The following is a 25400-nucleotide window of genomic DNA, read 5'->3' as shown; positions in this document are numbered from 1 at the left end:
AGTTTGTGGAGGCGGGCGCAGCGCCGTGCGCAGCAGCGTGCGCTCGGACTTGGTATGGCCGTGTCTCCGCGCTCCGCCGCCGGCCGACACACACAGCGCTCCGCTCCATCACTGCACAGCTCCGAGCTGCGCGCGGCACAGCCTCCAGGACTAGACACGGATTACCGGCTCCAGGTCGGTAGGTCTCCACACACTCTCTAACACTCCTCCAGGGTCACGGCCAGGCTGGCTGTGTGTGTGTGTGATGATACTGTGGTGCATGCAGAGAGAGAGAGAGTGTGTGTGTGTGTGTGTGTGTGTGTGTGTGTGTGGGGGGGGGGGGGGGTGACTCCGGGTCTTCATGTGAGCTACAGGTGTGTGTGCCGGAGGTGCTGGAAAAACACCCGTGTCGGTAAATGCGGTTTGTGCGCGCGGGTTTAGCGCATGCAGCTGTGAAGGAAGAAGCGCACTTCTTTCTGTGCGTGCTGTCACAGCGGATTGAAGAGGGGTCGTGCGTGTTGGGTGCGGGCTGGACTGTTGAACGCACGCCGCCGGTCGCCGCCACGACTTTAAGGGCAAAGGTAAGTGGACTCCCGCCGGCTGCTGCGCGCTCATAGAACGGGTCCGGGTCCGTGTCCAGCACCCGGTGCTCCTTCAATCCTCCCGGTGGTCTTTAACAAACAGTCCGGTGGTCTCACCGTGTTGCAGCTGCAGCTGCAACTGAGATGCACATTTCTAATCAGAGCTCCGGCTACTGTCAATACCAAAGTGTGTCTGCTGGCTGTGATGCGCTGAGGAGCTGAGGAGCTCTGAGGAGCGCAGTCTCCAGCAGGAGACATGAGGATGTTGTCGCTTCTCCTCTTCATGCTTCCACAACTGCTTTAATTTGCGCGCAGAGATTTAAACCACATGTAGGCTGATGGACCTTTTAAAAAAATGAACTAGAAGAGGTTGTGATCTTAAACAAAGGAAGAGAAACTATATATAACCTCTCGTTTCCTGAGAATAGTGCATGCTCAGATCGGCGCCTGTTCAACCCAGCTGCTATTTACCACAAATTGAAAGCAGCCGTGTGCAGGTTCCTCTTCTCCTCCATGAATGGTGCGCACTGTTCAGCTGGAGCTCCGCGCTGCTGTTCCAGAGGCTCCAGACGAAACAAGTGCACCGTGCTCTCCTCCAGTCTCTTCCAGTCTCCTCCAGTCTCCTCCAGTCTCCTTCCAACAGGTCAGTGGACATTTTTACTCCTTTAATACCTGCAGGGATGATGATGCTCATCCACTGTGTTGTCTGTGTACAGATGTTTGCACATCAGGGCTGTAGCTAAACTGTCAGGTCAAGTGTCCAAAGCCTTCCCCATGATGCCAGGAATAGAACTGGAGATATATTGACATATTCATGTTTTTTTGGTCTTACAAGATATCACGCTTAAAAGCTCAATACGTATAATTTGTGTGGAACTGTAATACGATAAATCCTCATCACATAGCCTAATATAAATACCAAAATTAATTTCTATTTAATATGCTTTTTTTCTAATGCTTTAGAGCCTTTTAGAAACAATTTTCGTGACTAATGTCATATCATGAACTCTTCAGTTGCCCAGCACAGTATTAAAGTGTCTCTATACTGCTCACTGTGGCATTGTGGTAATGATTGTTCCAGTGACTTGGTATAGCTTACCTGCCTTGTACCTATTAACATGTGCTTGTACACACTCGTCCTTTTGCCTCCACTCCTCCGTGGTTCAGGCAGCTTGCCACTGTGTCTGTGTTTGTGACTGCAGAATGTGGGGATAAAGTGGATAAAGTGGAATGTGCTCGGGCTGATGAAATGATGACGCCCTCGGAGCTGTCTGTCTGTGGCTGACTGCTGCCTGCCTGCCCGTGTTCCCTCATCACCTTCAGTGTCCTCCAGAGATGGTGACATGATGATGAGGAGCAAAATAGCCCTGTATAACAAGGAGCAGGCTGGGGAAAGAGTGGCAGTTGTGATGATAATGAGGAGGAGGAGGAGGAGGATGGCATTCTCGTGGACCACAATTTGTGTCGGAGTGACCTGCTCTGTAAAAAAAATAAAGGCTACACAACCAGTTGAGGCTAAAAAAAAAAAAGTCAATGGGAGCAGGAACAGGTTGTCAGTCTGGTGGGTGTTTTTGTTGATGATGGAAGCAGATAATATGAAGGTTTGCAGGAAACCAGTTGAGAGAGAGAGAGAGAGAGAGAGAGAGAGAGAGAGAGAACTGTCTCAGGGTGTGAAGCAGGAGCAAGAATTACACAAGCTGAGGTGTAGTGGCACTGCCTTTCATCTACAGCTGACTTGCAGATGTTCAAGCTGTTGCCAGAACTGGTGTGTGTGTGTGCCTGTAAGAGGATGAGAGATTCCTTTTCTTATTAGAGGTTTGCATCGCGGCTGCTCTGATGTGTCTGATCTGAGTTCAGCTGCTGCACACAGACTCTGTCTCGGGAGGATTGTGCAACATTTGACTCCGTTCCTTTTGGGAGGACAGTCCCCCTAGAAACAGCCCTGCATGGTCCCAGGTCCAGGGATATGATGTGTTTAGGGATGCTATGCAAGGGGAGAGTCACGTGGCAGACTCCAGCATCTGTAGGCTGGTGTTGTCATGCCAAAAATCTGATTATTATTATTATGACTTTGATACGATACTTTCCTAAATATCTCAATACCGATACCACAGCAATGAGGAAAAGTAACGGAATAAGTGATGACAGAACAGGGAACTTAAAATGATTTATATTATTATTTAAAAAAAAAAAAATATATATATATATATATATAAAATGTTTTGTGTATATATCTATATATATATCAATCGATTAAAATATTTAATCGTGATTAATCGCATTATTGTTCATAGTTAATCGCAAATTAATCAAATTTTGTATCCGTTCAAAATGTACCTTAAAGGAAGATTTGTCAAATATTTAATACTCTTATCAACATGGGAGTGGGCAAATATGCTGCTTTATGCAAATTTATTTCTATATGTATTATTGTAAATCAATTAACAACTCAAAACAATGACAGATATTGTCCAGAAACCCTCACAGGTACTGCATTTAGCATAAAACAATATGCTCCATTCATAACATGGCAAAATGCAGCCCAACAGGCAACAACAGCTGTCAGTGTGTCAGTGTGCTGACTTGACTATGACTTGCCCCAAACTGCATGTGATTATCATAAAGTGGGCATGTCTGTAAAGGGGAGACTCGTGGGTACCCATAGAACCCATTTTTCATTCACTTATCTGGAGGTCAGAGGTCAAAGGACCCCTTTGAAAATGGGCATGCAGTTTTTCCTCGCCAAAATTTAGCGGAAGTTTGGAGCGTTACTTAGCCTCCTTTGCGACAAGCTAGTATGACATTGCTGCTTAGAGAAGGTTCCGTGCAACGCTACTGTAGGCTCATTTTCAGTGGCCTTGTCACTATAAGACGGTAATCTGCGCTAGTTAGTGCTAGCTCGACTACCCCCGTCAGTCACATGACCTTCCAGCCGGTTCTCATTCCCAGGGCGTCAAATACCGACAGCGTTCAGTACCGCTGCACAAGGCACCCTTTAGCATCGGTGATCGGTATGAGATAGGGATGTTAATAATTAACCAAAATTAAAAATTTTAAACCATTAACGCCATCGGTTAAACGGTTAAAATAAATATTTAAAAAATAGCTAAAAAGCTGAGCAACACTCAGAGGAGCGGCTTGTCACTTAAAGGAGAATAGCTGGTCCACCTTAACAGCCCACCTTAAGGGAGCTGGGCCTTTTACTGGAATTTTTACTGGGAATGTGTCTGCATGTGTCCACGACAATACACACAGCGCCGTGGCTGCTACAGTAACTCTTCTGGTCTGGTAAACTGAGGATTCAGTTACACTGCAGCTGGTGATAAATGATGGATTTATCCTGTTTGTGCATTGGCTTTTTGTTGCAGCTGGCTCGCTTGTTAATCACTAAAAATAGCGCCGCTGCGTGCGACACACTAATCTTGTCAGTTCATGATTGATAATCGTTTAACGAGGGTCGGTTATCGGTTAGAAAAAATAAATAAAATTAGTAATTTATTAATTTAATTACCCTAGTATGGGAAACACCGGCGTTCCATTAACCAAAGTGTAAACTCATCTGTGTCAATATTAAATGCTCAGGAAAAGTGCGCCGGGAGTGTGGCGACGTAGCATTAAGAGCCAAAAGGCCCACAGGGGCTGGTGGAAGGGAAGGTGGATGGGTCCAACAAACACAGGGCGTTCATCCAGGAGACCGCTGTTCGTGTCTCGTGCGTCACGTTACAATCAGCTGTTCGTTAGTGTCCCGTGTTCACAACGTACGTGTCATTTTCTCTGTACAAACGTAGTAGTTTTAAGCCCAACCATGTTGTTTTTTTCCTAAACCTAACTAAGTGGTTTTGTTGCTGAAACCTAAGCATGTGATTTTGTTTACTTCACAACATTAAGCACGTGTTTACTGCGACCGAAAAGAGTCTACGACGGCTAGGGTTCTGACAAAGCATCAGTATATGACGAGTTGGGATGAGAACGCGTTGGACCCTGGCCTTGCACATTTAGAGTAGGGATGCACCGATACCGATACCGGTAATTTATACTGTGCTCATGTACTCGCAATACGACTCCGATACCACTTTACAGAGGGTGACGTTAATCTCTCATCACCATCTTTCGGGTCCTATCGCACGCGCCCATGCTCCACCTCCCTGACGGTGCGGGCGAGACGGGCCGGTGGTGTGCCCGACCCCGCCGGCCCACACTTTCATTGGGCCACGGGGTTTTGCTTGCACCCTCTGACTCGCGCGTGCGTTACACTCCTTGGTCTGTGTTTCAAGATGGGTCGGGTGGGTTGCAGACATCGCCGCAGACCCCTGGCGCCTTTTATGTGGGCCGAGCCCCGCCTTGGGGGCACGACGCAGTTGGGCTCACTAAAGACAGTCATCCCCGGTTACACTTTGGCCACGCCCCCGGGAAGCACCTTCGTCCCGAGCCTTTCCAAGCCGACGTAGAGCCGTTCGCGGCGCACCACCTCGTATGCGGGACTCCCCAGCCTGACGTGTGTCGCTCACACCCTCCAGCTGGCTGTTAACGAGGGTCTTTTGGCGAGAAGTACTCGTATCAGTACTCGGTATCGGAGAGTACCCAAATGTAAGTAATTGTACTCGGTCTGAAAAAAAGTGGTATCGGTGCATCCCTAATTGAGTCTCCCGTAGTGATGCTGCTGTGCGGGCTTACTTCTTATTTTTCCTTTGCAGAGGAGGAACTTGTCCACAGCTTTCTGACAAACAGCTTGAGACAACAGGAAGAGATAGAGTTAGGTGACCTTTCAACTTGTTGGCTGGATTTTTCTTTTTCTAAAGAACGTGCTGTGTAGATGTAATCCACACCTGGCCGAGATCCCCTTCAGACGTGGTCTGGCTGATCTGATCTCATCACACTCCGATTGCATTACACCTGCATTAATATGCATTTTATACTTATCCACATCCAAATTGCAATACCAGGTGGAAGGGGGGGGGGGGGCCAAAGTCAGTTCACCTAATGATCTTTAAAGCAGCTGACTAAGAGTCTTGGAAAATGAAGGGAAAGTGTCATTATCTCATAGCCTCTTGCTGTTCAGCAGAGTGGATGTGGGAGATTTTAGAATAGATCACTGATTGATAGAACTGAGTGGTGATCCAAATGAATTCCTGAAAGCTTTGACGTTAGACTCCCCAAAACCACAAATTACTGTCGAGGCTGCAACATTTAGTGTCTCAGGAATCGTTTTAATTTGGCGGGGTATTTAGTATGAGTGATGATGTTAATGAGCAAAGCTGCGGTTGAGTTAATTTGAATGCACTGTCTCTAATTAAGACCTGATGTTCACGCTGTTAAAGCTACATCTTGAGAATGTCTGACAGCAACGGAGCGCTAAAGAGAGTGATAAAGTTCTCCGCTGCTGAACCTGAAATATTGTCCGAAAGAAACCAGGAACTGCAATTACACAGTTGTCTCCCTGCAAGAAGGGAAGGAAGGAAGGAAGGAAGGCTGGCTATCGGGGAGGAAATAGCAGAGAAATACTTCTGCCGGCTCAAACTAGAGTATAGCATGAGAGAGAGAAGCCTGTAAAATGTTCTCACATTCTGCGGCTAATCCCTTTGAGTGCCTGCTGCAGGAGACGAGTCCTTCTTCTTGTTTGTTTAGAATATGAACGGTGTAGTCAGCATGAGCGGTGATGATGGAGACAGTAGTTGAACTGACACAACAGCATCACCTACAAAAAACTTACAGCTGCACTGCAATCAGTCAATCAAGTAGCTGTGTGTAATGTTAAAGGTGTTGCTTGTAATGACGAACCCACAGAGCTCATTGTTTTGCTTTTACAGCCCACAACTTTACAGTTTTGGTTCCGTCTCAGCGCTCTCATCACCCTGGTTTCCATCAGCAGCAGGCAGCTGTTTTCTGTACATCTAGACAGACTCAGTTAGCGACTAGCTGGGTGAACATAGTGGAGCATTTAGCCACTAAAGAGACAGATATTTCCCTCAGGAGTTGGTGGAGAGCTATGGAATCAGATTTTTTGTCAATATAACAAACAACACGTCTTAAATATCAAACAAAAACAGGAATTTGGGAGAATAAAACTCACCAAAGCAAAAAAATCTCAAAAGTCAAATGTGTAACTTGCAAACAAATTATTTGTGTAATTGTGTAAACTGCTCTTTTATTTGTTTGATAGTTCCTTTAGTTTATAAAGCTGTTAGGCGTTCTTCATTTCAGGGCAGATGAGAACACTTGTAAGTGGATATGCTGCCCCAGTCAGATCCGGAAGGATCGCATCTCCAGTACCTCCGGTACCAATCAACATTACAGGCAGCGCACGGTACCTTCTGTACTGTTCTCTCAGAACACTTGAATTACAATATGCTGAAAGGTTATTATGGAATGTTTTGCCCAATGATGCCAAAAACATTCTGCCTACTGAAGCTTTAAATGAAGAAAGTGGCATGTGCTCTTGGATTACAACTGAGGGACCTAAACATAGTCTAAATTACACTCACACTCACACACCCTAAACCTTTTGGCCGTCCTTGTGTTATTGAAAGCAATCCTTTTCAAATGTGAGGAACACAACTCTTGGCAGACCCTTTTACTTTCCACCAGTGGAGGCTTGGAGTTTCCACACATCAAGCAGTCCAAGGGAAGAAGTGGTAGAGCTGCCACCGTGGATGACTGGACAGGCAGCCAAAGGCCACAGTTTACTTGAGGAAACCATCAGCCTCAATTGTAAGGGGAACATTTCTCTGCCCTCTGGTCTGCAGGCTGTTCTCTGCTTTGGAGAGTTATAGCTCCATATTCGTAGATGGGGTTGCCCAGACGAAATATTTTTTTTTTACCCATTCATCAACTCCTTAATGGGCTGTGGAATTGTTTAGAACAGTAGTTTTCCTACTTGCTACCCTGCAACAGAAGCTGCACGACTTCCCAGTCCATGTTCTTAATTAATGAAATGAAACAGCAATGCGAGGCTTGCGTGGATAACTGGATGTAAATTGATTCCAGCCACTGCCTTGGCACTACAACAGACAGCTGCTCATGCTTTGTGTGCATGTCTGTTATTTTTGCGGGATCGACGTGATCCAGACAGACAAAGTACAGACGGATATTCTCCTCTCCCCTGCACGTCCACGTGCCACTGCAGCTGCTCAACGCTTAAATACAGCAGCCGCTTAAAAGCTGACATTAAAATCACACAAAGCAGCCACGTCTTGTGTTTTGTTTGGATCCCAAGACTCCAATTTAGATCAAAGCACCGAGAGGAGGGAGGTAGCGTAGCACACACCCAACGGGATTCTTGTTTACCCGCTTTTTGATTTGCAGGAATTGAGTTTACCACCTTTGCAGGCTAAGAAAAGACCTCTGGCAGATATAAATAGTATACGTATTGTCAGCCCATTACTATACAGGCAAAAGCTAACAAAGATTATGTTGTAAGAACACAAGAAAGGAAAAGATTTCCTTGCCACAAACTGGCACCTGTTCACCACACGGTTTATTTCCAGGCAAGCAAACAATCTTGGTTACTGGTTACTTAGCAGGTTGCTATGTTGTGCTGTTTTGTGATGTACAGTTGATGATTGATAGTTAGATGTAGTGTAGCTTTTTATATCTCTCTGTAGTAATTTAAGAGTTGTATTCTCATTATGGAGTGTAACATCAACCAATAAATGCAATTGAAAATATCGATCAAATATCAACATTTGTATTGAGTTCACAAATCCAGTATCAGTTGGCGTGTAGTTTTTACATAGTGTATAGTAGACCGTAGGGCTGGGGCAATTCACCTGATTCGTTACTATCTGGATACTTATCATGAGATCAAATGGAAAGCCGGCTTCATGTAATGCATTTGTGTCCGGACCAATCGGCGTCCTGTGAGGAGTCCCTGGCAGCTACGGACGTGGTTTAGGTGTGTGTGACGCGACGACACGGAGAGGTGACTGTTTGTTCTAAACAACAATGGCAGCTCCTGAAAGGGTTAGCGTAGATGCCATGGATGTATAAGGAGAACTGTTCATTCCTATGAAAGTTGCTCAGTGGCGCATGATGACAAAATGGCTCGACCGTCGAGTGGAAAAGTACCCGGATCTTCTGGCGATCTTCCGCATCCATTGAGCCCATAGAGAGGGCGCAGTAGCGTCCGCTCGGTCACATGGCTCGGTCACGGGATCACAGCCGTCATCACTGTTGTCATGGCTTGCTAACTCCGCCTCCCAGCCCTCGGTCCAGCCTCGGTCTGGGTCTCATTCACATGATCGGAGGAAGGAAAATAACTCTGGATTCAGCTATTAGTGCATTTTACAATGTTTAGGACCTAATGATTTAAATACTGGGAAGTTGTCTCTTTCCCAATGTAAGTCTATGGGAAAAAGTATTTTTGGGCCCAATGGCATCACATGAAGAATACGGTAGTTGTAGTACCGCCGTTTGGCCACTACAGAAATTGGCATCAACGACCGGCGCTTTTCCTGGGGGTTTGGTAGCTGCTGCAATAGCAACAGTCCTATCAGAGCTGGAGAGTATTTCTTCATTGAAAGAAGAGCAAAGAACGGCACCGAAGACTTTACTTGATGGAAAAGATGTTTTTTCTTCTTTCTCCCAACCAGCTTTGCCAAGATTTTGATTGACAGATGGTTCATCCAATCATCTGCCAAGTATTTTTTGAAAGTGCCTGCCCTTTTTCCAAACAGTTTCCAACGACGGCTTCTCAGATGATTCTGTGTGACAAACCATCTGGCGGGTCAGGTTTCCTTTTCGAGGGGAAAAATAGAAATTCTGTTCCGAAATCTATTTTGTTTTCTTTCAGAAACGGTCTCCGTCTGGAGGTCACGGCTTCCCCCTTCTTTCCAGTGAGAGCTCCGGCTGCCAGTTATTGAGCACCTAAAGTGCTCCGAATTCAGTTTCCAGTCGGAGCATTCCTGAGATACTGTACATGGAGCCTGCTTACAGCTGGATATCGTGAATTCTCCCTTATTCACAGGGAGCTGACTCGGTGCGGAGCTACTCAGAACACTGCTGGAGTTGTTTTGTAGCTTCAAGTGTGTGCGTGAAGCTGCTGTAGGGCCGTTAATGCAACAGGCCAAGAATGCCTCAGCAATGATTAGTAGTTCGTAAGCAGAATCGGAGCAGACATGGAGCTGTCGACAGAGATAAAGGAGCATGTCTGTGCTCTGGAAAACAGCAGATCTCAACATGATACCGCGGCACTGACCCCATATTAATGATGGCGGAGCACACACACACACACACACACACACACACACACACACACACACACACACACACACACACACACACACACACACACGATATTGGAAGTCCTGCTTGTTTATCGAGAATTGCCTCTAATGTGCCAAGATATGTGTTTGGACAGGCAAATCTCGTTATCCAGGTTGTTTGAGGTGTATGAATGTGTGCTTGTGTGCATGCTTGTGTTGATGTAGTTGATGAATAATAAAAGTGAAAGTGAGAGCAGTTGTTTTGCCTGCAACCACAGTAAGATTGTCTGTGACAGAGAACATTTTGCAGTTCATATATTAGAGCAGGGAACAATGCTCAGGTTAACAACAATAACACTTGTGTGTGGGTGGGTGTGTGTCTATGTTAGTGTGTGTTTGTCTTTTTGTGTATAAAACATAATGGCTAAACTTTAGTGTATGTCCTAGCTAGTTTCAAACTGTATTAAAGTGAAGGGCTATCGAAAAGGCCAGGGAATAAAATGTATTTTCAAATCTTAAAGAAAGAAAGGACATAGTTACAATTAAAAGGGTCAGCAGTGATGTCATTTCTTTTAATTTAAAGTCATCACTTAATACACATCTAACATCAAACTTCTACGAGAATTTTTTTTTCAGTCCCAAAAAAATCTTCTGACCAGTTTTGCCTCCAATTAGAGTCGTCTTTCTGTGCCCCCATAAAACATCCAGGATTCAGTGGTAAAGTAGCTCTGGTTTGGTCCACCAAAAAATGCCTGACTTGATACGTGTTACTGAGCTCTGCTGTACTCAGGCTCTCCCCCTGACAGATGCTGTCCAATCATCTTGTGTTAGCTCCTGATGTGCTGCCCATGGCCTTAAGGTGCTTTCACATTGAACATAAAGTGAATTTTCCCCTCACAAATGTGACCGCTGAATTGTTTAAGCCAGTGATTCTCAAAGTGGGGAAATGTGTCAACACTTATATAGAGTGACTTGACGGTAGACCAAAATGCGTCAGGTGTCTTTAGATGCTAGCGAACGAAGCCATGAAGCCAGCCGAGCTAAAAGCAACATCTCATTACAAAGCACACGGAATATCAGGGTTAAACAAAGTGGTGCTAACATGATTCAAACTGAAATGTTTTTCTGGTTATCACTATCAAACAGATCTGCAGTATTTAGGTTGAAAAGTTTTAGAATATATTCTAAAACTTCATCTTAAATACTATTTGTACACAAATAGTTCCAATGGCATCTATGAGTCCAAATGGTAGTAAGTATTATGCTTAATTGGTGTTACGATTGTGAGGGGGTCCTTGGAAAATGTCCTCCCATTTAAGGGGTCCCCAAAACGTTTGAGAACCCCTGGTTTAAGCAGTCTGTGTTTATTTCCCACAAACAGCAGCGGTAGCGACTGTACAGACGTTAGCTGTAGCCAGAACCGTTGCGTGGGCTGCGCAAAGTGTGTGACAGCACGGGGCCTTGTGCTTGGCCTGCAAGCCTGCAGTTAATGTATACTTTTATATGACTGTTCTTGACCCAACATGCTTCTAAAATGAAATTCCTGAGTCAATTTCATTAAGCATAGTCAAGATAATAGCAGGGCGCTATGTTTGTATGTGTATGTGCTGTGGATGGGTTCCATCCCTCATCTGTCTACTGGCTGTCAGTCATTTCTCCAGCATGTCCTGCCTGCCTTCCGCTGATATGTATTTGAACGCAGATTTTTGGATTGACACTAAAATATTTTGTGGCAATTAAGGTATGTTAGTATTTTAGTAAGCCCACATTCCATTCGTATTTTTCACACCTACAGCAGGAGCTAACAGAGAGGCTAATGAAGTGTGTGTTCTAATCCGAGCTTCTCCTTGCTTTGTTTACATCACCAGGTGCGCCGCACTGCTCTCATACGGCGGTTACAGCTGATATCGTTGTCCTGACTAGGGATGCACCGATACCACTTTTTTTCAGATCGTGTAAAAGTTCAAGTACTTACATTTGGGTACTCGCCGATACCGAGTCCCGATTAGAGTACTTCTCTGTGCCAAAAGACCCTCGTTAACAGCCAGCTGGAGGGTGTGAGCGACACACGACAGGCTGGGGAGTCCCGCATACGAGGTGGTGCGCCACGACCGGCTCTAGGTCAGCTTGGAAAGGCTCTGGGCAAAGGTGTTTCCCGGGCCGTGGCCAAAGTGTCACAGGGGCGGACTGTCCTTAGTGCGCCCCAACCGCGTCGTGCCCCCAGGACGGGCTTGGCCCATGTAAAAGACGCCAGGGGTCTGCGACGCCAGAGGGTGCGAGCAAAACCCCCTTGCGCAATGAAAGTGAGGGCTGGAGCGCGCCGCCTGAGGTGGGATTCCGGCCCCGCGGGGTCGGGCGCACCATCGGGGAAGTGGAGCGTGAGCGTGTGTGATCGGACCCGAAAGATGGTGATGAGAGGTTAACATCACGCTGCAGTAAAGTGGTATCGGTGCCGTTGCATTGGAGCCGTTTTGCGAGTACGAGTACATGAGCACAATATCGGACCCGATACCCGATACTGGTAACGGTATCGGTGCATCCCTAGTCCTGACTGATGGCGTTGTCGTGGAAGCGTATAGCACTCACCCTCTGCTTCCCCTTCAGGTTAACACTGTTAGCCAGGCATTCAAACTTGTCACCTTTCGGTGAGATTCGCCGTTTTAAATCCAAAATAGGTCACCTACGTGATTCATGCAGATCTGATCAGTTTTTGAAAGTGTGTGGGGGGGGGTGTTAATTGGTGTAAGTGCTCCGTCTAAAGTGAATTATTATTCCGCCATAGTTTGTTTATTTTTACCGCTAATGCAAAAAAGATCGATGCACGTAATGCAAAACCAAAATTCACGAGCATAAGTGCCGCCCGGAAACTTGTAGCCATACACCGCTAGCTACTAAGGTTAGCCGGTTAGCACAACAAGAGGATTGGCGTGCGAGTCAGTCACACTATGGTGAGCGCAAATAAAACGGCAGAGCTGGATGACCCGCCTGCTGGTTCCTGGTCAGCTACAACAGCAAACGGAGAGAGAGTTGTGTATAAGACGAGGACGGTGTGTCGCCGTTGCTCCACCGTTGTAGGGGATGTGAATGGAAACACACCAAACACGCTAACACATATTCAACGGCATCACCCAGATGTGCTGATCGCTGGGACTGCTTTGAAGTAGCCTTTAGACTGAAAAGCAGAACATGATAAAACAATTACAGAAGTAATTGCCTTTTACATCAGCATATCAGCATATCAGCATATCAGTGCACGTTTTATTTGTTATTATTCTGTTTATTTAGTGTTTTCCATTTCAGCATTATAGATGCTTTTCAGTTTTATAGCCTGTCGTGACCTGGTGCGTTTTTGGGAAAGTGTTAGTTCAGTGTTTGTACAGTGTAATACAAAAGTGTTGGAAATGTTCCTTATTTTTATAATGAAAATAGTTTAACAAAGTTGCTATTTTGACACTACTGGGGTGTTAGTAAAGATTGTCTGTGTGCAGTCGAAATAAGAGACAATGACCCAATGAATGTGATCAGACTTTTTTCTCTTCTGACTGATTCTTTTGACTAATCTGGTTGATTAAGATAATAAGTACAGATATTTGTGTCAGTTTTATTATAAGACATAGTTGGTTAGTTGAATAAGTTCACGTTTTTGTTCAGTGAGGAGGGAAATGGGACTCCTTCATCACTAGTAGCATACCTTTTGAAGGTAAAATATTTTATTTTATACTTTTCATGCATAAATTGATGCCTTTGCCAGGGATAAAAACCATGGCCAGAATGCACCAAATTGCACAATTAACAAAATAAAAAATAACCCCTGATGAGTTTGCATGCCTGGTTAGCTCTGTCAGCACTGATGCTGTTGTTTTCACTGTTAGCACCGTTAGCTGCTAGCCGCCGTGTGGAGGCGATAGATATGCTCTGAATTTAAAATTCAGCACCTTTAAGAATTAGATGGCAGCTACTGCTTGTATCACTCTCTCTCTACACCCTCCACTGCCACCACCAGACTGGCTACAGCCCTGCCTACACCTGACGAATGTCTTTCTGCAATCTCAAGGAAAAGTTCTCCCACTCCTCCTCTCACAATACAACATGTCTTGACTATATTGCATGGTGTCTTACATGCAATGTAATGTGTGACATTAAAAAGTGATGCTATGTAAACACATGGACCCGGGGCACATCATATCTGAGGACTTGACTGGTCTGGCTGATCAGCCTGTTTCACACACACCTTGTCTTTTCCAGCCGGTCTGGCCTTTAGCTGCGTCTCTCCCCCATATATTCAGATATTCACCAGCAGCAGCCACAGATTTAACTCCCTGTGTTTTTGAATCCCTTCATCTATTCTCAGCCGGCGGTGCGCAGTCACTCTGAGGTGATTGTGAGGATGCATGCAGCGCACCACGGTTCTCGACTCCTATCCATTATTTAAAACGTAAGCAAAAAATAGCAAGAATATTCAGCTCGCAAGCTGTGCTATGACCTCATGTTCCCTGCATCGATCTGCACTAGGCTGATCTGTGTGTGTGTGTATGTGTGTGCATCAGTATGATGAAGGTGAGGATGGGATTTTACTCACCAACGTATCTGTAACAGCAGCAAAAGCAGCCTCACCCTGCTCTGAGGAGCTGCTAACACAACTAAAGCAGTCTAACTGGACACTGACACCATGATGATGGTCAAAATGCTAAAATGCTGTCTTCATTATTTTCCATCATTATTATGGCAAAAAATGGGAGAGACGGTAAATAAATAAGTAAGAGAAAAATCATGAAACTGGTTAAAGGTTAAGTTCATCTAAATTACTGAAAAACAAATTCACTGACCACCTGTGGTATCTAACCATACAGATTAGCATTCTGCTTTTGATTTCACAGGTTTAGAGAGATCTGCCTGTAATAGCCCATCTCCACCTGGTATTCCACTGTGATCATTATCTGGAAATAATGACATCTGATCCAGGGCTTTCCATTTAATCCTGGTATTAGGTTTGACAGATTCGTCATATCGAGGCGTAGTCGGGAGGTTGGGGAGGGTTTGCAGTTCAGTGTGCTGAGGATCTCATCGCTGCTTTTTGCAGATGATGTGGTGCCTGTTGGCATCATCGGTCTGTGACCTCCAGCACTCACTGGATCGGTTCGCAGCCGAGTGTGATGCGGCCGGGATGAGGATCAGCATCTTTAAATCTGAGGCCATGGTTCTCAGCAGGAAACCGATGGATTGCCTACTCTGGTAGGGAATGAGTCCTTACCCCAACTGAAGGAGTTCAAGTACTTCAAGGTCTTGTTCGCGAGTGAGGTGACAATGGAAAGTGAGATTGGCCGGAGAATCGGAGCAGCGGGGGGGTTGTATTGCATTCGCTTTACCGCACCGTTGTGTCGAAAAGAGAGCTGAGCCGGAAGGCAAAGCTCTCGATCTACCGGTCAATCTTCGTTCCTACTCTCACCTGTGGTCATGAGGGCTGGGTCATGACCCAAAGAACTAGATTCGTGGTACAAGCGGACAAAATGGGTTTCCTCAGGAGGGTGGCTGGCGTCTCCCTTAGAGATAGAGTGAGAAGCTCAGTCATCTGTGAGGGACTCGGAGTAGAGCAGCTACTCCTTTACGTTGAAAGGAGCCAGCTGAGGTGGTTCGGGCATCTAGTAAGGAAGCCCCCTGGGCGCCTCCCTAGGGAGGTGTTCCAGGCACGACCAGCTGGGAGGAGGCCACGGGGGAAGACCCAGGACTAGATGGAGAGATTATATCTCCACACTGGCCTGGGAACGCCTCGGGATCCCCCAGTCAGAGCTGGTTAATATGGCCCGGGAAAGGGAAGTTTGGGGTCTCCTGCTGGAGCTGTTGCCCCCGAGACCCGACCCCGGATAAGCGGTTGAAGGTGATACCTGATACCTGATGAGATTCATCATATCAAATGTGCCCTCACATCGATCAGATCTCAATATGCAAATTGGATAGGCCAATTCCATCATCCTCGACTGTGTCGCAGTTGAAGCAGGACTCTCAGAGATATCTCAGACCGGCCCTGTTTCCTATTGTGAATTACGTTTCGAGGGAAAAGTATTTTCTCTCAGATTATTTTTGACGTGTCACAAATACGTTTGTATTAGGGCTGTCAAAGTTAATAAAGTTGACGCGTTAACCCATTTTTGTTTTAACGCCACTAATTTCTTTAACGCATTAAAGCAACTTATGATTTTTAGGTTGTAGCAGCTCAGTTTTAAAGCTAGAGTGAAGATACTGGTATCATATGAAACTGTAAAATTTAAGTAATCCATTCGTACCAACCATGTCATAAATAACGCTCCAAACTTATGCTACATTTTGTTCAGGAAAAAAACAGTAAGGTGTCCCTTGACCTCTGACCTCCAGATCAGTGAATGTAAATGGGTTCTATGGGTACCCACGAGTCTCCCCTTTACAGACATGCCCACTTTATGATAATCACACGCAGTTTGGGGCAACTCATAGTCAAGTCAGCACACTGACACACTGACAGCTGTTGTTGCCTGTTGGGCTGCAGTTTGCCATGTTATGATTGGAGCATATTGTTTTATGCTAAATGCAGTACCTGTGAGGGTTTCTGGACAATATCTGTCATTGTTTTGTGTTGCTAATTGATTTCCAATAATAACTATATACATACATTTGCATAAAGCAGCATATTTGCCCACTCTATTAAATACCTGACAAATCTCCCTTTGAGATACACTGTGAACAGATAAAAAATGTGATTAATTTGTGATTAATACCAATTATCTATGGACAATCATGCGAATAATTGCGATATATTTTAATTAACTGACAGCCCTAGTTTTTTGTTTTGTTTCAATTCACAACATTAACCACGTGTTTAAAACTGTGACCGTAATACGGGAGAAAATATGTTTCCTCTCGAAACGTAATTGAGAATGCAGTGTAGTTGTATGGGAACGTAATTTTGCAGGAGACGGGGTTGCTCAAACCCTGGACGGATAAAATCAAACCAGCATGGAGAGATACCACTATGCTTTGTTTGGACCCATACGATGCTGGAGGGAGTTGGTTTTCTACAGATAACTGAAAATGTTCCATGTTCCTCTCTACCTACGGGCCAGAGTCTGTGAATGTGTGATTGCCCACCTAGGGTGAAGGAGATGACTGGGACAGATCTTTTCAGATTGTAGTATAAAAAGTACAGCACTGTGTGTGTGTGTGTGTGTGGATATAGACAGGCCATGTGAAGTTAGTTTCCCCTTGAACAGGGAGTTGTGTCGTGCTCCACTCAGCCAAGGCTTCAATCTGCGTAGTAGGATTATTGTCGAGGCACCACTTTGAAGTCGACAGACACAAACATTCTACTGACGATTACTTCTGAAATGGTTGTGCAGCTAAAGACAGCGGACTTCTGCTGAGGGGCATTAGCATTTGTCGATGGAGAGGATGATGGCTGCGACATTTGACAATAATCCATTTAGGGAGATGAGCATACGATTTCTTCTCACGTCTCTGTGGTAGATTCCAATTACCTTCTATTTGTCTGAAGCAGATATCTCCCCCATTCAAAAGCCAGTAGACAGCCGTGGGATAATGGCCAGCTCGGTGTCGAGCTGCTGCCACCTCTCCTCTATAAAAGATTTTAGTCAATAAACCGACGCAGGCAAATGGAGGCCTCTACTCCCCCGGCTCATAATTCATTCTGATGTCAAATCAATGGCTTTATGTGTGTGTGTGTTGATAGTCGTATAGAAGCTGGCTGTAATCCTGTTGTGTGTGTGTGTGTATCTGAGAGAACAGTGTAGGTGTGTATTAGCAAATTAGTCGGCTACAGATAAGAGACACAGACAAAGTGTTTGTGTCAATGGCTTCCATATGGTAGAAAGTCTGTGCAGGCCAAGCCCGCAGGAAGTCCACTGGGCTTTGAAGACAATTTGACTTAGTGGCCAAACAGAGGTAATAGAACTTCCGTGTTTGTCACGTGATGCCATTGGGCCCAAAAATACTTTTTCCCAAAGACTAACATTGGGAAAGAGACAATATATTTTTTTTATTTAAATAAACTTCCCAGAACGAAAATTTAGCCCTTATTTAATTCACTAGGTCCTAAAAGTTGTATAATGCACTAATAACCAAATCCAGAGTTGTTTCCCTTCCTTCGTTCATGTGACCGAGGCTGGAGCGAGGGCTGGGAGGCGGGGTTAAAGGAAACGCTTCTGCGCCTGCTCTATGGGCCCAATGGATGAGGAAGATCGCCGGATGATCCGGGTACTTTATGACCCTGCAGTCGAGCCATTTTGGCTTTAAGCGCCACTGAGCAACTCTCATAGGAATGAACGGGACCTCGTCTCCAACGCTGTATCTAGTTCTCTTTATACATCCATCGGCCAGCACCCACACCTGGAGCCTCTACTATGCTGTACAGTTGCAGGAAAAGTTATACACTGTATAGTTTGATTACTTTTCAAATGGCACTTTGTAACATTTTGTCAAATTTTGTCGTATGTACAGCTTGCAGTTTACTGTAAGCTGTACAATGGTGGCCAGGGCCTTTATTTATCTCCACTGCAATAAGAACAAGGCCTTTATTTGAAATTGCCTTATACAGACGTGGACAAAATTGTTGGTACCCTTCCGTTAAAGAAAGAAAAACCCACAATGGTCACTGAAATAACTTGAAACTGACAAAAGTAATAATAAATAAAAATGTACAGAGAAATACACACAGACCATATTCAGAAACTGAGCTTTTGAAACAAACCATCAGGATTTCCGTCCATTTGTGATGTCACAAATATACAATATTTAGACCATTCCAAAGCTTTAAACGTAAACATTCTAAATGTGTCCCAGTTTATTCCTGGTTGCAGTGTATGTGAATGACATCGGCTGACAGGAAGTAAACATGGACCCAAGCTGTGGCCTAGAAACGCAATTCTGTTGCAATTCCATTGAAATGTACTAAAACGGAGCGTTTCAGACAGAGGGTAATACAGGTAGGCTATATCCAGGCAGACAGTATGAGGAAAATACAGTTTTTTTAAAACATTACAGCATGTAAACATGTTCTAGTAGAAACACAAAATACAAGTATGAACCTGAAAATGAGTGTGATATGTCCCCTTTAAGAAAAGTTATAAAAGAAACACACTAAACATGAATAGGATTTTAAAAGTAAGCTAAAATAGAAGAAGACACAGTTGTATGCCCACATTTAAAAGAAGTGAGAGTTGGAGCAGATCTGTAGCTGTTCCCGCTATGTGATGCATAAAAAACTGAGTGGTGCTGTTTAGTTTTGTTTCTGGGGACAGTAAGCAGACTTGTTTTAGACAATCAGAGAGTCTGGACAGTTCCTAACGAAGCAGCACATCAGAAACATAGTTTGGCCCTAAACCACCAAGTGTTTTATAAGCCAACAGTTTAAAATAGTCTTTGACAAACAGTAAGCCAGTGTAAAGAACTGAGAACTGGAGTGATGTGATCCACTTCTCCTGGTCTTAGTCACGACTCTACCTGCCACGTTCAGAATCAGCTGCATCTGTCTGATGGACTTTTTTAGAGAGGCCTGTAAAGACAGTGTTACGGTAGTTGAGCCTACTAAAGATAAACACATGCACAAGTGTTTCTGAGACATAAATCATTTAACCTTTTCCAATCCATCGCTCTTTTTCATAGAAACATTGGTGGGGGTGGGGGGGTACAAGGGGGTCTTTAGGGGGAGATAGCAGGTTAACAGTAGAAGGGACCCCTTTGGAAAATGGCCATGCCAGCTTTTCCTCCCCAAAATTTAGCCTAACTTCGGAGCTTTATGTTGCCTTCTTCCCGACATGCAAGCATGACATGGTTAGTAGCAATAGAATCCTTGAAGAAGGTTTTTCTAGTTTCATTTGATACCAGTACCTTCACTCTATAGCTGAGCCTGCTACAGCCTCTGAAAGACAGTAAAGCCCAGGGTGCCGGCGCCCTCAAAGAGTGGTTAGAGAGGTTAACAAACTCAGATCAGAGATAAAGAAACTGGATGAAATGTTAATGGACTATCACCCTAAGAATATATCAATAATTAGAGAGATCCCTAAGGGGGGTGGTGGTGGTGGGAAGGGGGGGGGACTGAGGAGGAAAACCTTCAGCTAACCGAGGCTTTCACACTGACATTCGAGACTCTCCTTCCTATGCCACATGCAGGCTCATTAGAATATACCGCCAACAGCTTGAAAACCAGTGCAGCATATTTTTCTCTCAAGCCAATCGGAACAGGCTTTTTTAGGAGGGGGGGGGGGGGCTTAAAGAGACGGGCGCTAAAACGGAGCGTTTCAGACAAAGGGTGAATACAGGTATATTCAGACAGACAGGATGAGAAAATAATGTGTTTTTGGAGCATTACAGTATGTAAACATGTTCTAGTAGAAACCCAGAATACAAGTCTGAACCTGAAATTGAGCATGATATGTCTCCTTTAAGGAACTGGTTGTGAATTTACACAGTATATAGTAATATTAACTCAGCAGTGTCAGAGGCTAGATCTTGTGTTCACTCATTGTGTCTCTGTAGTTCATTGATCTTCCTGTCTGCGTCTCAATCACATGTTGAGACACACTGTCTTTAGCTGAAGGCCAGGTGATCTCCACACAACACCAGACAGGATATACTCTACTGGTTCCTCTGCCAACAATCACACCGGTTCATCTGATCCTTATAGATGTATACCTCAGAGGACTAAAAAATGATGATGACAAGGAGGATGATAATACATTGGCCCAAATTTCCGTAGGTTATCGCCAACATACGCGGACACTGAGCCACTGTGTTTTCAGCTAACCACACTGCCAAAAGTAATATTATCACTTTTTTCAATATGGCTCAGGAGATGGCTCATGGTATTTCTCTATTATTTCCTGGAAATGAGATGAATCAAAGTCGCGGGAGCTGCTATCAATGACCATCAAACCTTCCTCCATTTCCAACCAAACTAAAGCTGTAATTCTTGCTAAGGAACATTGTTTCTTGGAAGTGATTAATTATATATAGGGAAGATAATTTTGAAAAGTGTTCTTAACCGTTAACCGACCCTCGTTAACCGATTATTAACCGTTGACCGACAAGATTTGTGCCTGGCATGCAGCGGTGTACCAGCTGCAGTGTATGAGCACAACAGACAACTGAGTCCCCAGTTCACCCGTACGGGAGCGTATGCTGCATTCGCTGTCTCCAGTTCCCCGTACGGGAGCGTTAATTTAGCAGGCAGCCACTTTCCCAGTAAAAGTGTCCACCACACATTTAGTTTAGTTTAGCAGGTTGTCAGCTGTGTGTCTGCCCGGCGTAACGATACTCTGTCTGTCCAGATTAACGATAGCGATTGACCTACAAACAGTGTGTGTATTTGTGCTACATTAGCAGCTGCTAGCGTTGCCGGTGGCTCCGTGTCCGCTGTAGTCACACACATGCGCTCTGTCAGCGGGGCGCAAGTTCAGCGAGTTTCCGACCGACTGTGTTGTCGGTGGCATTCTAGCTGTGAACGTAGGTGTAGCAGACAGTGTGTATACAGTTTATTTGTCGGTGAATAAATGCTACGAGGCAAGCGAGCTATAGACGGGAGCCAACTTCCTGTATTTGTAACGCCGGCTCCGCCTCTTGAGGTGTACCAACTTTTCTCCTTTAAGTGACTAGTTTTTCTCAGCTTTTTGATTAATTATGAATGTTTCTTTTAACCGTTTTAACTGATAGGGTTAATCGGTTAAAATGTTTAATATTGGTTAACGGTTAATTATTAACATCCCTAGTTATATGAGTAAATTATTAGTATTTTGTCACACTACCACATTAGGAAACATAACTATATATAACACTGTGTTACCATAAACAGTTGAAGGGGGCAGATTAGTGAAGTTATTCAGTTTGTCTGGGATAATTCAGATGTGTGTGAAGCCCCTCTGTGGGCCTCTTTGGTTGCATTTGATCATCATTCTCCCTACAAGCATCTTAATTTGAATCCTCTGAACCAATCATCATCACTTACGAGCTCTCCAAACACACCACCGGATCAATTATGCATGGAACCTCAATGGGCCCAAATGAGAGTTCCAAATCTCTCTAATGGAAATAATTTGTTATTTACAAGTTCAAAAAATCATTGCTGTGTTTCTCTCTGCTGTAGAAAAGACCAAGGTCCCTGCTGTTTGATGAAAATTCTCTACATTGGGTTGCCAGTGTGAGGGCAGCCATTTATTAGACTAAGAAGAGTCTTTTTGACGCACTCGTGTAAAATATCCTGTCGTCCTTTGAGTTACTGTCACATTCAAAGGGAATTAAACATGCATTGCCGAAGCTAACTAAGTGCCACCCTGCCTGGACGTGTGTGTGTGTGTGGGTGTATGTTAATGAAATCCATATATCTCCTTTGGTGGCAGACAGCTTGTGTTTTCACCAAAATTGAGTAAGGTCAGTTTAGTTTGCTTTTGGACTGGTCTGGTATAGGACGACTATACAAATAACAAAGATTGACTAACTGTGTCAAGAAATAGCACTTTGAGCTAAATGCTAACATCAGTTGCTCACAATTACAATCTTAGTTTAGCGTGTTGGCATGCTAACATTGCTAATGAGCACTAAAGCAGAAAGTGCAGTTGAGGCTGAGGGGAAGGTCATTTGGTTGGTGCTGCAACCCCCCACCCTGGGGATGGGGGGTTGTCCGTCCATCAGTCTGGCTGCACGTACGTTCGTCTGTCTGACCCTCTCATGATGACGTTTGAGATATCTGTAAATGTTATTTAGGATAGAACTGAATTACAGATATCTCTATAACTTTAACTAGTCAGAATGACGTTATAGATATCTGGAATAAGAATTCTGACTAGTCACAATGTAATTGTAGATATCTCTAATGTTAATTCTGAATAGTCAAGCTTAGCTACTAAATTGGGGTTTCTGCCATCCTCCATATGGTGCGCATGACCAAGCCAGCGAAGGCGTCTCTGCTTGAGGAGTGTGGACAACGACGGGATCTTTGCTCGGGACAGGGCTGTTGAAATTGACCTCTCAGACACAAATATCTTGCCTGACACACTGCAGGCTTATCTCCGCTAACATTATACATCTTAACTTCTTTGGTCTGGTGTTCACAGACAGTTGATGTTGTTAAGTCTCTTGTCCAGGGTCCTTTCTGTTTCACTGATGTTGTGCGTTCCAAGCACTTAACTACAAACCGTTCAATACCATAAGATCTCTACTGGTACACCCTGAAGACAGTATTGACTGGAAGGCCGTATGGCCAAGTGGGCGGCCATGTTTGTCAAGAACTTGAGCCGAAGACAATATCCATGACCTCCCAAGTAAAGAAGACTTTATGATTTCATTCTGACTTTTGTCTTAAACACAGGGTAAGTTGTTTGAGACTTAGCAAGGGCGGATGCCCTGATGATTTCACCCGCCACTGCCAACAATTTACCCGCATTTGGCGGGTTCTAATTTCAGACCCTGCCTGGTGAAAATAATTTTATTAAACCCATGAATTTAGGAATATGTCACATATAAAAACCAAACTGAAGCAATGAAGCTGTGACGTTTTAGGGCCCCTGTGAGGGCTGTGGTTTAGGACCCAGAAGCAGACACAGACACAGCTGGATGGTGGTTGAAAGTCAGGTGGATTTATTATAATAAAGGTGGTGAGGGCGCTGGAGAAGGCAGGGGACAGGCAGGCTGTTGAGCAGGGTGGAGTAGCTGGAGGAATGAGCTGAGGCGGTGTGAGGATGGCTCGATGGGAGGCTGGCACTGGAATCCAGAAGACAGGAGAACACAATGTTAAATATGAGAAGCACTAGGAAACACAAGAATTACTCTGGAAACTATAGTACAGAGCGGCCGAGAGTATACCAACTGATAGGCAGAACAATCTGGCGAGGACTGGCAGGAAAGCTGGTGTTCTTGAACTGTGGGTTGATTAGGTGATTGTTGACAGGTGCAGAGTGCAGAGTGGAGAGTGAGACCAGGTGCCTGATGAGGAAGCTGCGCCCCTGCCACACCCACACACACACACACAGACAGACAGGGGAGGGGGAGACACAGGGGAAACAGAACACAGGAAAACTACATGGAAGTTGCTTGCTTTGCCGGACTGACAATCCAGCCTGGGTGACAACTGACAAAAAGACAAACACGTCTCAATTTCTAGTTTGCTATAGCTATGTTGAGAAATGAGCAATGAGTAAGCAACATTTTTTTACAAGATGCAATAACCCCTTGGAGATATTTTTTTGTTATTACTTTACTCCTAACTGCATTTTCCACTAAAACATTCTTGTAATTACAAGAATGTTAACTTCTTGAAGTGGAGAGTTGTGCAGCTTGAAGCACAATCAGCCATTTGTTGTAGTCTTAATTTCCCCAGAATACACAGGACAATTAGTCCTATTGAAGATAGTCAAGAATTAGACAGCTTTGCAAAAGACATCCATCTGAAGTCTGACATATCCTATAGACACAGTCATAGCTCAACTCTGTTGTAGGTCTACATTTCAATTCTCAGGACCCTTTTCATATAGAGCAGGTCGAGACCGTTCTCTAAAATTTAGAGACCCAACAAGAGATCCCCCATGAGCATGCACTTGGTGCGACAGGGGCAAGAAAAATCGTCCCTTTAACGGCTAGAAACCTTACAGCGCGGACACACCAGGAACGTCAGGAGCGTGTGGCAGCTGTGTTACCTCTTGTTTTTTATTTTGGCTTCCGTGTTAACAGGTTAGAGCAGCCACACTGTCCGCATGAGACATGTCTCAGCTGCGTCTCTTCTAGAGAATAGAGGTCTCGCCTATTTCTGACGCGTGCCGCACGCGTCTCACAGCAGCAACAGACAGTGAAAGTGATCTATTGACTGTATATTAACATCATACCAGCAAGATTACTAGAGTTTCGATGTCTATTTGTAGAATATGTTACGGAGATGAAAAGAAAGTAAAGACTTATTTTTAAATCAACACTTCCTGCTTTCATTTCAAAATAAAAGCCCTCAAGCATTTTTTCTGTGGACAGAATTCCCTCATTTGTGAACACAAGACTTTTATTCTGAAATATGAGCAGTCAGTGCTGTGGAACATGCAGTGACTTAGAGAGCTCAATGAATTGATAAAGTATGGGTTTTAAATCAACACTTCCTGCTTTCATTTCAAAATAAAATCCCTCAAGCGTTTTTTCTGTAGACAGAATTCCTTAATTTGTTAACATGAGGCTTTTATTCTAAAATATGTGCCGGGGAGTGTTGTAGAACATGCAGTGACTTGGAGAGCTCCATGAATGAATATAGTACAGATGTTTTACTATTATTTACAAATTACCACACGCTTCTTAACCTTTCTCTGTCTAAAATAAGTATAAATGATATTTAAAATAAAATGAAATGGCCATTAAAAGGCAGACTCTATGTAGAAAGAAGGGGTTGACAGCAGCAGCTGCAGCAGCAGAAACGCAGCAGACACGCAGCTGAAATGCAGCTGGTGTGAACGCCCGACGCGTGAATCATGCAGCCACCACGCCACGCAGCCACCACGCGCTCCTGATGTTCCTGGTGTGTCCGAGGCTGTAGGCAGAACTTGGCTCTGGGTGGGCGGCCGTCTGTCTCGACCGGTTTCCCTCCACCAATGTCTAATAGGGTCACAAGTATGATGTCACAATGATTCTT

At 44.6% G+C, this 25400-nt stretch overlaps 1 protein-coding gene across 4 annotated transcripts in view; it reads left to right on the top strand.

The window, feature by feature from the left end:
- The first annotated feature begins 3 nt into the window (after nt 1–3).
- LOC119478354 (cell migration-inducing and hyaluronan-binding protein-like) overlaps nt 4–25400 on the top strand; it is a 207291-nt gene continuing 181894 nt past the window's right edge. Inside the window, exon 1 of one of the 4 annotated variants that reach the window (XM_037753061.1) lies at nt 4–174. The gene's annotated coding sequence lies outside the window, so the exon portion shown is untranslated. Of the gene's footprint in view, nt 179–211; nt 1204–25400 lie in introns of those variants that run through there. The other 3 variants (XM_037753052.1, XM_037753078.1, XM_037753071.1) reach the window with 3 other exon arrangements.

This window comes from Sebastes umbrosus, chromosome 2 (assembly GCF_015220745.1).
Source record: "Sebastes umbrosus isolate fSebUmb1 chromosome 2, fSebUmb1.pri, whole genome shotgun sequence".
Classification (NCBI taxonomy): Eukaryota; Metazoa; Chordata; class Actinopteri; order Perciformes; family Sebastidae; genus Sebastes; species Sebastes umbrosus.
Note: the sequence above shows the minus strand (reverse complement) of the source record. Positions and strands in the feature narration are given on the sequence as shown.